Source organism: Rhinolophus sinicus, linkage group LG04, assembly GCF_036562045.2.
Source record: "Rhinolophus sinicus isolate RSC01 linkage group LG04, ASM3656204v1, whole genome shotgun sequence".
Taxonomy (NCBI): domain Eukaryota; kingdom Metazoa; phylum Chordata; class Mammalia; order Chiroptera; family Rhinolophidae; genus Rhinolophus; species Rhinolophus sinicus.
The window spans coordinates 26,512,890-26,522,071 of NC_133754.1; the positions used below are offsets into that span (position 1 = coordinate 26,512,890).

At 36.0% G+C, this 9,182-nt stretch overlaps 1 protein-coding gene across 3 annotated transcripts in view; it reads right to left on the reverse strand.

Moving 5' to 3' along the window:
• TBC1D4 (TBC1 domain family member 4) overlaps positions 1-9,182 on the reverse strand; it is a 175,093-nt gene that overhangs the window by 164,662 nt on the left and 1,249 nt on the right. The gene's annotated exons all lie outside the window — the stretch shown is intronic.

Sequence of the window (9,182 nt, forward strand, 5' to 3'; positions counted from 1 at the left end):
GCCATAGACGATATGCAAACAGATGAGTGGGCTTGTGTTCAAATACAAATGTATTTACAAAAATAAAGGTCATAGATTGCCAAACCCTGGTCTAGAGCAGTAGTTGTCACAGGGTGGTCCTGGACCGGCAGCATCAGCATCACCTGGGAGTTGTTAGAAATGCAAATTCTGAACCTCACCCCAGATTTACTGAATCAGAAACTCTGAGGGTGATGTGACAGTGCAGCAATTGGTATTATAACATGCCTATTATTATCAATACATATCTGTGATCACTATTGTTGTTGTTGTTGTTGTTGTTATTAATAATAATAAACTGGCTCCCAGAAGTTTACAGTACAATTCCTAAAGGTAGAATCAAATGCTGTGTAATTACGGTAGGACAAGCAAAGGAGAGATAACAAACTCTATTAAACTATAAGGTGGGCTTAGGTAAGAATACTTGAGAAATGACCTGACGCTGAACTTCACCATCCTAACAAATGGTGAAGCTGAACTCTGGGGTATCTTTTATGTAGTGTCCTTAGGAATCGCAGAGAATTAAAAGAGTCCATTTGTAACAGTTATAACTACTTTAATTTAGAATAAAAAATCTTTAGGATATGTATTTAAGCACAGGTACAACGATGCATCTGAATATATTTTATTGAACCATGATGTATATAAATAAGTATTACAAAGTATAAAGTATTATATTAAGCTATTTATTGTGATATAAAAGTATATAATTATATAGTATAAAGTATAAAATTACAAAATATAAAAATAATGTGTTTTAGCATCATTATACAGCATGTACAATAAAACAAGAAATACTGGCAGCAAGTCATAGTGTCTTAATTATCTTGAGTTAAAGAGAAAAGAATATGTAAAATGTAAGGTTAGATAAAGCCCAGTGACCTGATGGGCTGATATACAGAAATTTTGCAGAAGTTCCAGTAGAAAAAAGTGGTCAAAAGAAAAAAATCACAGGCCCATAGTAACATCACTGTGCTGAACTTGTGCTATATATAGCATGCGGTGGCATCATGTGTTTGGAAAATAACATCTTGCATCACATTGAATTTAGGTTGCTAGTATAAATGTTACTGGTTTTATACTTGTGTTTGTGAGGATTTTCTAAATTGGTTTTGGTTTTAGAGTTGTTTAAAAGCTAGAGCTATAAGTATATCAAGTTTATATCTACATTTTGTAGACATATTTAAATAAAGTAACAGTAAAATAATTATGTTAACATCTTAATTTAACTTTAAAGGGATTCTGAACAACTGTAAGTTTGGAAAACTCTGAGGTTAAACTTTCAGATGTTGTTTAATATACCCCTGATACTCTATGATTGTATGTGAGAAAGGAAAAATATCTGGTATCAAATTTTTGGTTGGTTTAATTTCAGATTATTTTTACACAGGTTTTTGCAGCCCCACCAAGTTATTATTTTTTAAGTTACTAATGTATTCCAAGTTACTGATGTATTCCAAGTTTCAATTCTTGTAAGAGGTTGGTTTGGAAAGAGGATTTCCAAGTAATGAGATATTCCTGGCTAAATATAGAATCTAAATTTACTGCTCTGGTTCTTGTATTTTGTGGATGTCCCTAACCAGTTGAACAGTCTTCCCTTTGGAACTATTGTGCATTTTAACATGCATTTCCAAAATTCTCAAAGTTAGAACCATAGAACACTGTACTATCAATAGTATCATATGTAAGTAGTGAGTAGTTTGTTATCAACTCAAATTCTAAGTCAAACAGTGTTCCAGGTTGAGCAAATCAAGTAGTCTTTTGTATCTCACAATTATATCTTTTTGTATCTCACAACTGTATATTAATATACATTTTCAGTAATAGGTTATATAGTCTGAACAAATACATTTATGGCTTGGGCCTTTTACAAACCAATAAGCACATATGTTTCTTGGCCCTGGATGGCTCCCAGATTTTTCAATTCACCTCTTGTGTTGGTTTCAGCCATTCAATTCTCGTTAGCTGGGCAACCCAAGAGATTTTCTTGAGTTTACCTGAAATTAAACTGATGGCCTTTCCGCTTGGTTCTCCAAATGTCTTCCCCTTAAGAATCTCGGAGCACACTTTCATGCCCATTGGGATACCTTGTTACTCTGCATTGGACAGCCCCGATTCTGTTACTCACTTTGAAGACCACCAATGCCTACGGCCGAACTCTTTCAATATTGTGCACTATCTGCTTGATTGCGTTTCTTGATTAAGTTCCAGTTATGAAAGCTGGTCTTCCCTCTTCTGAGAAATGATCTGGGATCTGGTCCTTGTCCCTGCCTGTTGGCTCCTTCCAAGGCTGTTGACCATTGTATACTGGTTTTATTTTAGCTTTCATATTGATTTTGCAAAGACCTGTTAAAATGAACACAGCCTACTGGTGGTAGTAGGCAGGACCTTCTATATTCATTCATTATTCTTTTATCTAATTTGAAGCAGGTTCAGATCTCTATCTAGTTTCTAATAACAGTGCTAAAGCAATGTGAAAATGGATGGTATTATAATCTATTACTTGACAGCCCTTTATATCCTAAACCTTTTCCAGTGGTTTAAGAAAAGTTAACTGATCAGCTTCTCCAGCCTAACGAATCATACAGACTTTTTACTTCCCATTAAAACCAAAGTACGTACTGCCATAACTATATCCAAGCATGCATTCAGCATTAATTATGACTTTACAAATTTAATAAGTATATTTAGCTGTGGAGAATTTCAATATAAAAACAGGGAAAAGTGAACAAATACTGCATGATCTCACTTATATATGGAATATAAAAAATCAAACTCATAAATACAGAGAGTAGAATGGTGGTTGCCGGGGGCTTGCAGATGGGAGAAAGGGGGAGATGTTGGTCAAAGGGTATCAATTGTCAGTTTCAGTTATGCAGAATAAGTAAGTTCTGAAGAGCTAATGTACAGACAGCACGCTGACTATAGTTAACAATACCACATTGTATACTTGAAGTTTGCTAAAAGAGAAGATCTTAAGTTTTCTCACCACAAAAATAAAAATGATAACCTTGCCAGGTGATGGATACATTAATTAGCTTGATTGTGGTAATTATTTCATTTGATACATATATCCAAACATCACATTGCACCCTTAAGCATATACAATTGCTATTTGTTAATTATGCCTCAGTAAAGGTAGAAAAATATAAAATTATCATGTTAAAAAAAAAGAGTAGGAAAAAACATGATAGCATAAAAATTTATAACGCTAACAACTAAAAAATTTTTCAACAACTGCATTCTAGAGTAGCAAATAAGAAGCTTTACACTCTGTCTTCCTGGACTGGAATCTGCTTGTATTATTACAAGACTTTTGTCCTGGGGGAAATAACTTAACTTTTCAACACTTCAGCTTTCTCATCTGTAAAATGGGTGGATAGGGAATACTCTACACACTTACTATAAAAATAAAATGTGATAACCTAGGAAATGCACTAAGGGCAGTGACATCATCCAGCAAGAGCTCAATGTTAACTTTTAAGGAAATGCATTAAAAAGCTACTTAGATAAATATCATATAACAACCTTAGTCTAACAAGCGAATGACATCCTTAGTTGATGCTTCCCAATGAGTTATTAAATTCATGTTAATATTTTATGTAGATGATATTTCAGGCAAAACCCTTTCTTGGTCAATAACTGAATATGCTATTACATTAAATTATAATTAATCTGTTATTCATTTTACAAGGAACTATATATCTAAGTAACTGCATGTTGACTTTATTCAGACATACCAACATAGCTCAAATGAAATGGAACTCTAAAAACAACTATCCCACACCTGAAATCTATGTAATTTTACTAACAATTGTCATCCCAATAAATTTAATTAAAAAAAAAAAAAAAAATATATATATATATATATATATATATATATATATATATATATAAACTATCCAGATGATTTTAAAAAGACAAAGACCTTGAGGTTGTTGTTTTGTAAAGGAGTAAACAGAATTGTTTGCAATAATTATTCAAAATGGCCATCATCTTATTCACCAAACTGTCAAATATTTATTTCTTTTTGCCTGATTTTCTTAATAGCCAGTACATCAAACTTGCTGAATGCTGTTATTTCTCTAGATGCAAATAAAGCTTTAATTTTTGCAAAAACTTATCATAACATAACATTAGGATATATCCCCCTAAAATTCTTTATTCCAATTTCCAGAACTTCAAACTTTTCCTGGAAAAGTAAAGTTTTCTTTCAACATATGGAGAGTCTTACGATGCCTAGCAGAATAATGTCTATCAAGGGTAGAAGATATGCAAAGTTATTAAGCTAGAAAAATGAAGTTTCATAAAAATCTTCTGTAGTTAGATAGTATTCCTCATCACATTCACCTTGAACTTTCAAGGCTGAGAACGATTGCAAAAATAACCAAGGGAACAGAGTGGTCATAAAATCAACCAACCACATGAACAAAATCACTGAGAGCAGTGGTTCTCAAACTGTGGTCCCCAGACCAGTAGTCTGAAAAAGATCAGGGAACTTGTTAGCATCAGCAAGTGAGGGCAGGGTCCAGCAATCTGTTTTATCAAGCGCTCCAGGTGATTCTGACACACAGTTAAGTTTGAAAACCTCTGGTTTATGATCAACTGAACAACCTCAATCTTTATTACAACTTTCCCTCACAACTCGGTAGTTCTGGACATACATTTTCATCTTCCCTCCAGATACCCCAATCAAGATTCTACTATGGAGCCAGGGTACATGAACAAAAAACAAAAAAAATGAGTATAGCAAACATGAGGAGAAAGAGGTCTACCTGTCCAGAATAGCACAAACTACTCAGAAAGCACAGGGAGAGAACTATGAAAACGTCCAGATTCCTATTTCTCTGGTTTCCTGACTAATATATTCCCAAAGCCACTGACCATCAACTATGAGGAAGAACTGAGAAATAACGTTTTGGAAATAGATCAACAATAATTAAGCTGAAATTTGGTTACCTGAATAAAGCGCACAAAATACTCATACTTTAAGAGAAACAAAAAACTACAGATTTAGGGAACTGAAATCTGGAAAAAACTGGTGTCAAGTTCATTTTTAATTTTAAGAATACAGTTTGTAAAACCTCTTTGAAAGCACATTCTTGCAAGCTTCTAGAAATATATACATAAACAAAGTCAGTGAAAATTATAGCAGTCATGTTTTTCTTTTAAATGATTGCTTATTCTATAATTATGATATGTAATTTTCATGCTAAGAGTCTCATGTAAATGATAATTAACATTTTTAACGCTTACAATGTTTATAAACACTAACAACACTTTTTTTAATTTGGTAAAATATACATAAAAGAATTTCTGCTTTCTAAAAGGGGAATTGAGATAATGCTATATAGCCTCTTTCTGAAAGTAGATAAAGATAAATATTTGAAGAATTTTAGTGATCCATCTTAGATCTTCGGTACAGAATCAGATATTCTTGGATCCCCAACCAGTTTTAAGTCTATAACTTAATTTATGCCAGTGTGATTCTTAAAAGTATGCAGAGTTAAGCACTTTTACTAGTTCAAATATCCAAGTCTGGCTGAAATGTGATTAAGGCTGACATTCTTCCAGTGCAAAACTGCACAAGCTGGAGGAAACGGGAACCGTTCTGTATTGGCATATATTTGATCTGGAATTGGTTGGTTTGCTTCTGACCCCCCCTTTCTTAGCACCTGAGAAAAACAGCTCTGCCTTTGCCCATTCTGGCTGAGCACTGCTCCAGACACACATCCTTAAGTTGACTGTGATCCCCCAGTAAGGTCTGGAGCCAGAGGGCACATCACTGTGGCAACTCCGCAAAACAGACCCAAGCTACTAGCACAGTGCTTCCAACTCTGAGGTCACATGTAAATCCACCCCTGCAAAAAGATGTGAGTAGATATTCTGTAAAACACTCTCATTTAATACATAGAAACCGCTCTGATTTCTGTCTCCGCCTCAGTGGCTCAGCAAGAACACAAACTTTGCCATTTAACTGTATGTCCGGATTTGCCCTGAATGATCTAGGTGTGCATTTGTTATGCTTGTGTAATTATTAGTGGTGCCCCCTTTCTCCAGAAAAGCTGTCCCAGACTAAAGAATAAGTTATATAGTAAATGACATAGTCATCCTACAGACAGGCCCATTTCAGAAAAGGGACAGGCATGAGGGACAAACCAGAGGCAAGTTTATTTGGAGGTGTCCATAGGCCCACTGCTTCCACACTTTGTTCCGTGACTGTGAAAAACACTTAGGAGATTCTCTTAATGATCTTAAAAGTTCAACTAAATACTTCCCCACTTCAAATGTAGAACCCAGGGGCCAAGTGAATAGCAGGTCTTTTTCCTTCTGATTTCAAGGGTGACCAGGACCATACAGAGCCTATTCTACATGAGGTATACTGTTATGCTAATAATGTGATGAATCCATCCCTTTAATAAATGATGACGAATCATCACTTCTGAGAGTTTCACTTATAAATGCTTCCCCAAAAATGGTCCTATTGTGTGCTACTAGGAGAGCTACATTGAGTGAACTCAGATACTCAGAAGGAAACGTGGCAAACAGCAGTGTCTGATGTCTACTCTTGTTCACTCAACAAATATTAATGCCAAAAATTAAAAGAGGCAGTACTTATATCTCTAAAGCCAACCCTCAGATGTGTTTTGTTTGATTTGGCCCAGATAAGATTCTTAAATGTTTAACATATTTTCTAATACTTTAAAATGTGGACTCATTCATAAAAATCCAGATTTCCACTTTCTCTTGGGCAATCAGAAGCTCTGGCAACACTGGGCTGGTATCCTGTTAATGCAATTTCGAATTGGAGCGGAGTAGCACCTTAAGAAAGGACACCCACTATCTAGTCTTCCAAGGTTCTCACTCAACCCTCTTCCCAGGCATTTGTTTGTAACCCCTGATTTATGGCTGGAAATAATCCTTAGGCAACAGCTGGCCTTTCAAATTAACAGACAGGAATCCATGTCTTTAGCTCAAAGACTCAACTGGGAAATGGCAATAAACAGGGTTTGTTTGTTTGTTTGTTTGTTTGTTTTAATCAAAAAGCCATATGGCTTCCACTGACCCTACAGGACCAAAAGGGGGAAATTAACTTAAGCATATTATTATTTGTAAAGCAATAGCATGTTCAGCCTCTAACACCTAAATATAGAGGGTGTCAAGAAAATGGATACACATTTTAAGAAAGGAAAAAACTGTATTGAAATTGTAATACTCAATATATACCAATAACAAAAGATGAATACAAGTCATGTGTATATATATTTTTTGGCACCTCTGGTATATAATGAAGGTAAATAAAAGGGGATGATTTTAATAGATCTACCAAAGAGTCCAGGAGGGACTCACAACCAGTGTGGAGAATTCAAGGTGCCATGACTCATAAACAAACTTTAACCATCAATAAAATTATCAATGATGTGTCATGTATTAGATCTAAAGAAAAAAAACAAAAACAAAAAACTAACATAAACCACCAAAAATCATGAAATGTTCCTTAATGTCCTGAAAAAATGCAATTTTTTTCCTCCTTACTGACAGAATCAGACAGGGATAACTTTCAGAAATAAAAAGCATGCTGCACTCCAATTTCAACATAGGTGAAAGATTTTAAAAAATAAGTTTTGAACAAATAAGCATAAAATGAAGTTCATTTTACTGATGTTTAGGATCTTAAGATAAATTTTAATAAAGTGTCTTACCATAAATATAATAGTGGTCAGATAAGTTAAAATTGCTCTCTTCACATTGGGAGTTGTGAGTGTGAAGATATTAAACTAGTTTACAAAGTAACTGATTAAATCTAATACGGTGAGCTTTTATTTTCTTCAATTCACTTACAGGCCTTTTGTGAGAAACTACTGGACAAACTGAAAGTCTATTACAGATATGAGAATAATGAATTTTGTTAATTAAAGCCTTATTTATACCCTGTTTCCCCGAAAATAAGACCTAGCCAGACAATCAGCTCTAATACGTCTTTTGGAGCAAAAAATAATGTAAGACCCAGTGCATTATATTATATTATACTATATTATGTCATATTATATTATATAAGACCCGGTCTTATATTATAGTAAAATAAGACCGGGTTTTATATCAATTTTTGCTCCAAAAGACGCATTAGAGCTGATTGTCCTGCCAGGTCTTATTTTCGGGGAAACAACAGTAGGATATTTTTCTCATCTATTAATTTCCCAGCTACCAGCAGAACAGTCACATGGTGCAACTGAAACTTTATATTTAGACACTTTTTCAAAAGACTCTATAGTACTATGCAAACATTAAATAACTACTTTTATAATAGCATTTTGGAGGCTTTTGATACGACAAAAACTCTTCACACATTCTCTAAACCTGTTTTCAAAGACATAATCAGTGTGGCAGAGTTTTGCTTAGATTCCTCTCTCCGTTAGGTAAAGGACTGCGCCTCTTTTTAAGGAAGTAAAAATCCACTGTTTGGTAACAGACATCCGATTTAGTAAACTCTGGAGAAGTGATGCTAGAAAACAGATTTCGACTTCTCCTATAGCACTGAGTTTTAAATCACCGAAGTAGATACTGATTGTCTCCAATTCGTGTATAAAAAAACTTTTAAAAAATGGGTTTTCCACTCAACATTTAAATGTAGATTCGTACTTTGCCGACAATCTGACGTCTCCGGAGTAACTTTTCCTAAGCCCCGCTCCGAAACAGCCTACCAGACCACAGACCTGCAGGTGCGGCAGTAACTAGGACACGACCCTCCAAAGGGGTTATGAGGCAGGGCTCCACCAAGACGGTGCGTGAGTGCAGGGCCTCCAGAAACCCACCCATCTCCCGCATTCCCTCTTAAACACACACAGGCATTCACGCCAGGCCCAGACCAGGCATGCCATCTCCAATCACACCCCAGACACCGCGCTCCTCCCGGGACGCACGCTGCTCCTCGCATCCTTCCAGGGCTCGCCCGCTTCTCCACGGTCCCGGACCACCCTCAGCTCCCTCCCAGTCCCCTGCTTCTGCGCGACGTAGGGTCCCACCCGCCTGTGAACGCTAACTCCAAGACTCAGGGTCTGAGGAGGGGGACCAGGGACCAGCGGACGCTCAAACGCGCCACGTGGAGTGCGCGCGCCAGCAGCCCGACCAGTCGGTTCTCACTGTGAGGTCCCTGCGCCTCCAGC